This window comes from Lolium rigidum, chromosome 2 (genome assembly GCF_022539505.1).
Source record: "Lolium rigidum isolate FL_2022 chromosome 2, APGP_CSIRO_Lrig_0.1, whole genome shotgun sequence".
Lineage (NCBI taxonomy): Eukaryota > Viridiplantae > Streptophyta > Magnoliopsida > Poales > Poaceae > Lolium > Lolium rigidum.
Genome location: NC_061509.1, coordinates 29,089,186 through 29,095,185, shown reverse-complemented (window position 1 = coordinate 29,095,185; position 6,000 = coordinate 29,089,186).

Sequence of the window (6,000 nt, the reverse complement as noted above, 5' to 3'; positions counted from 1 at the left end):
TTGTTCTTATCAATTCAGTATTAACTAGCTGACCAATGTTTATGTTGTCTTTCCTGCATATACCTGTTGGGCTAAGGAAATGTTTAGACTTCTATAGATCTAGGTTCTTTTGGCAGTCCGACAAAAACAAAAGAAAATAATGCCTTACAAAATGAAACATTGTTTGTCGACCCAAAGATCAAGGGGGCTTAGGTATTGAGGTTCTCGAAATAAAAAACAGATGCTTATTGAGTAAGTGGCTCTTTAAACTTCTTAATGAAGACAGGGTGTGGCAAGAATTGCTACATAATAAATACCTAAGACAGAAGACATTATCAGAGGTGCAAGCTAGACCTACTGACTCCCCTTTTTGGAAAGGATTGATGGAGGTCAAAAAGAGTTTTTTCTAGGGGTCTTTTCAAAGTGGGTAATGGTATGAATATACGCTTTTGGGAAGATACCTGGTTAGGAAATACTTCTTTGTCTCAGCAGTACCCGTCCTTGTATAATATTGTACACCATAAAAACATCACAGTCGCACAGGTGTTAGCCCATACACCGTTCAATATTGCATTCCGGAGGGTGTTGAGTGGTAACAAATGGACTTCATGGTTACAATTATGTCGGAAACTAATGATGATAAATTTGAATGAAGAGGATGATCGTTTTGTTTGGAAGTTGACACTAATGGTTTGTTTACAGTGAAGTCGATGTATGAAGATCTTATGTGTGACCATACCCCATTTCTGAGAAAATCTCTATCGAAGGTTAAAATTCCGTTTAAGATTAAGAATTGCATGTGGTTTTTGAGTAATAAGGTTCTGTTCACTAAGGACAATCTAGCTAAACGGCATTGGAATGGATGTACAAAATATATTTTCTGTGGGGAACAGGAGACCATCCAGCACCTTTTTATTGACTGCCCCTTATCTAAACTCTTATGGTGTACGGTTAATTTCACTTATGATATTCCACCTCCCACCAATATTACTAATATGTTTGGTAATTGGTTAAATGGAGTAGATGGACAATCTAAGGCTTTTATCCGGATTGGAGTTTCTGCTTTATGTTGGTCTATTTGGAGGGTCACAAATGATATAATTTTTAATAAAAAATCTTCTTTTCATTTCTTGCAGGTTATCCATATGGCCTCCCATTGGGTCAAGCTTTCGGCCCTACTCTCTCCGGAGGGGCAGCGGGATGTCATGGCTTCTGGATACACACGGCTCCTGATGGTCGCTCAAGATATCGTGTACCAGGTTGGTTGGCGACATACTAGAAGGCTATGTTGAGGTGTAGTCATAGTATGTGTTGTTTTCGATGGTTGATTTTTGTATCAATCCTCGGTGATGCGTGAGTTGTAGACCATACTATTTTGAACTTTTCTCTAGTAAATGGCCGTGTGCATCGTCATGATGCAGAAGCCGGGGCATACCCCCATTTCGAAAAAAATCTGCCGTCAGTGTACTTTTTTGTTTTAAACATAAGGCCCTTGGCCCGGCTTTATATATAAATCCCTCATGGCAACCAGTAGTATCGATACAACACACACCACAGAACAGATACCTCCATAGGTCTAGTGCCACCATACAAGTACATAAGTCTGAAACACATAGATAGATAACAGCAAGGGACTAGCGTGGAGCCGCGCAGAGGTAGCAGGAGAGGCAGCATGAACTCGTCGCTCCAACCAGGATGTCGATGACGTCAGTGTCCTCCGGCCCGGATCCTCGCGTGAAGCCTCCTAACCTCGTCCAGTGCCACGTTCAGCAGTGGTCGGTCCCTCAGTCTGACCAGAACCCTCCAGCTCTGCATATAGATAGACATTTTGAAGATAGCATCATCCGGGCTGGTAATCAGGGAGACTTCAATAGCAAGCTTGTTGCGGATGTTCCAAAGTGCCCTCTGGGCGGCGAAGGTGTACCAAGCTATCCTACGAAGTCTACCCGTCAAGCCGTTGGCAATGGCTACGAAGTCCGCAGCCCCTGCTGGGTACCAAGAGCAGGCAAGGAGATCCCTAATCCCTGCCCACATAAATTTCGCGATGTGGCAGGTGAAGAAGATATGGTCGCATGTCTCCCACTCTCCACAAAGGGGCGCATCGCCCATTCGATGGCCCATGCCGCTTGAGCAGTTGGTCCCCAGAGGGTAGTCTACCCCGGATAAGTTGCCATAGGAAGACCCGGATCTTCGGCGGTACCCTCATGCGCCAAATCTCCTTAAAGTGGGTAACCGTCCCCCACGGGATAGTTTGGAGTACATCGAGCTGGTGGAGTACTCCCCTGAAGGCTCCAGAGCCCAACGAACCACGTCATCGCCCTCAGAAGCTGGCGAGAGGTCAAAGATCCTGCAGAGGTTGTCCCATTCGACTCATTCAGCTTGGCCGAAGGTGCGACGAAACCTTATCCTCCAGCCCTCGTTGGTCCTGACCCCCTGGACGGTAGCAAAGTGGTTGTCGCAGCAAGCAAACAGCCGTGGAAAGGTGAAACAGAGGGGCCCAGCACCCGTCCACCAGTCCAACCAGAAGTAGGTCCTTCGCCCATTGTGAATCTGGTGTTTAGCTCCCATTTTAAAGTACCATTTGAACTTTTGTATGGCGTTCCAGAATTGTGATCATTTGGTGGGAACCGCCGGGGAGAATAAGTCATGGTCCCCAAGGTACTTGGCCCTAAGAAGGTCTACCCATAGGCCTTCTTCGTTCTGGTAGATCTTCCAGATCCATTTTACCATCAAGGCGATGTTCATGGACTTGGTGTTTAGGATACCCAACCCTCCAAACACCCGGGGTTTGCACACCGTTGCCCAGTCCACCATATGGTACTTGCGTTTGGTCCCCACTCCCTCCCAAAAGAAGCGGGACCGGTGCTTGTCCATTGTCGCATGAGTCGTGTCATGAAGCAAATAGAGTCCCATGGCAAACAGCGGGAGGCTGGAGAGACAAGAGTTGGTAAGCTCAAGTCTCCCGGCGGAAGCCAAGAATAGGTCTTGCCAAGGCTCGACCCTGTGGCCGACCTTCTCAATGAGGAAGTTCCAGTTGTTGATGTGTATAAGTAGATTGCCTATCCCTTTCCATCAGTTCGGACTTTTGGTTCAAGTGGCTAGTGCATGAACCTTAACATGGTATCAGAGCCCCATATCTCAAGTTCAAATCCTAGCTTTCACAATTTATTCTAAAATCCCCAATTTATTCTAAATTCCCCTCAGCCTCTTGCCGTATGGTCCCGGCGCTACCTCTTTGCCTCTCTACACGTATTGACTTGTGTTCTCGTCTTCCCGTCGCACGTGAGAGGGGGTGTTGATGTGTATAAGTAGATTGCCTATCCCTTTCCATCAGTTCAGACTTTTGGTTCAAGTGGCTAGTGCGTGAACCTGAACAGCAGTCCACGACTGAGAGGGGGCGGTCGCTAACAGGTAAGCCAAGATAGTGAAACGGCAAGCTCCCTAGCTTGCAGTTCAGGGAGTCAGCCACCCTCTGACGCTCCATGTCCGTGACCCCTGTCAGAACCAGTTCGCTCTTCGCGAACTTAATCTTAAGCCCCGACATGTTCTCAAAGCAGAGAAGTAGAATCTTAACGTTAGCAAGCCCAGCCTTTGAGGGTTCCAGAAAAATCAGGGTGTCATTGATGACCCACAAGTATAGGGGGTGTATCGTAGTACTTTCGATAAATAAGAGTGTCGAACCCAACGAGGAGCAGAAGGTGTTGACAAGCAGTTTCAATGAAGGATTCACTGTAAATGCTCACGGACAAGTATTCGGGGGTTTTGATATTGCAGATAAATAAAGTACAAGTAAATAAAATGCGAGAGAAATAATTGCAGCGAGTGGCCCAATCCTTTTTAGCACAAAGGACAAGCCGGTTTGTTTACTTATAATGACCAAACGTTCCTGAGGACACATGGGGATTTTAGTCTAGTACTTTCGCTTCATGTAGCTAAATAATCTTCATTGTTTTGATAAGTGTTGTGTGGGTGAACCTATGCTAATGCACCGCCCTTCCTAGGACTAATACATACTTGTGATTATACCCCTTGCAAGCATCCGCAACTACAAGAAAGTAATTAAGATAAATCTAACCACGACCTTAAACTGCGAGATCATGCGATCCCTCCCGCATCGATATACTAACGGGGGCTTAGGTTTCGTCACTCCGGCAACCCCGCAATTAGCAACCGAATACAAGATGCACTCCCCTAGGCCCATAAATGGTGAAGTGTCGTGTAGTCGACGTTCACACGACACCACTAGAAGAATGACACCACAACTTAAATATCATAACATTGAATATTACTCAACCATAATTCACTACTAGCATTTAGACTTCACCCATGTCCTCAAGAACTAAACGAACTACTCACGAGACATCATATGGAATACAATCAGAGGTGATATGATGATGAATAACAATCTGAACATAAACCTTGGTTCAATGGTTTCACTCAATAGCATCTACAACAAGTATAGAATAACACCGGAGAGTTTCCCCTATCAAACAATCAAGATTTAACCCGAATTGCTACAGCGGTGACGAGGTGCAGCGGTGGTGATGGCGGTGTAGATGGTGGAGATGATGATGATGATGATGGAGATGATGTCCCGCTCGATGACGATGGCGATGGCGTCGATTTCCCCTCCGGGAGGAATTTCCCGGCGGATTCTCGCCCGCCGGAGAGCTCTTTTCTCTCCGGTGTTCTCCGCCCCGCGAGGCGGCTGTAACCCTTCGTGAGGTCCTCTCTGTGGCTTAGGTTTTCGGGACGAAGGAGTACGCGAAGAAAAGGAGGCGAAAGAGGCCGTGGGGCCCCCGGAGCATAGGGTGGCGCGGCCGGAGCCATGGGCCGCGCCGCCCTATGGTCCGGGCCCACGATGGCTCCTCTCTTCTTCCCCTTCGGCTCCCTCCGTCATCTGGAAAAATAGGAATTTACGTGAAATTCCCTTCCACGATTGATCTTCGAAATATTGCGTTCGACGGTGCTTTTTCCGAGCAGAATCCCGGCTCCGGTGCTTGATCCTCCAATGATGATGAAACATGCAAAATAGATGAAATAACATAAGTATTGTGTCCCAATATGAAATATATCAATGAATAACGACAAATTATGATACAAAATAGTGATGCAAATTGGACGTATCAACTCCCCCAAGCTTAGACCTCGCTTGTCCCCAAGCGAAACTGAGCTCGATAAACAAGACCACATGTTTATGGAGTGAAGAGTCGATAAATAAAATACGGACAAGAAGCATCATATTCATTCACACAAGTCATTCTAGTAAACAACTTCCTCATATAACTCATCTTGAAATAGGTAAAGAGAAATCACAAGTAAAGGTGCATAAGAAATCATAGTTGGTGATGGCAAACTTCGTTCTTGGTCAGAGAACTACTAACGGATTGTACTTCTAAGCAAAGCTTTCATATTAGATTTTATAGCTGAGCCTTCATATTTAAGCATAACAATCTCTTCATAATCATTGATAACTTCAAAGTCATATTCATTCAGATAAAATTGGTACTAAACAAGAAAGTATAGAAGACATGATTAACTGAATCATAGCATAAATGATTGGTTCACAACAACTCAATTGCTTGCTTGAGATAGAGGGAAATAGGTTTACTGAGTCAACATAAAAGTAAAAGACAGGCCCTTCGCAGAGGGAAGCAGGGATTAAATCATGTGCTAGAGCTTTTCAAGTTTTGAAATCATATAAAGAGCATAAAAGTAAGATTTTGAGCGGTGTTTGTTGTTGTCAACGAATGGCAGCGGGCACTCTAACCCCCTTGCCAAACGAACCTTCAAAGAGCGGCTCCCATGAGGGACGGCATCTCTACCAGCAAGGTAAATCATCCCCCTTCTCTTTTGTTTACACATGTATTTTAGTTTTTATTAAGGATGACACTCCCCCCAACCTTGGCTTTCTCAATCCATGGCTAACCGAATCCTCGGGTGCCTTCCAACATTCACATACCATGGAGGAGTGTCTATTGCAAAATTAAGTTGCTTACTGATAACTCCGAGCAAAACATG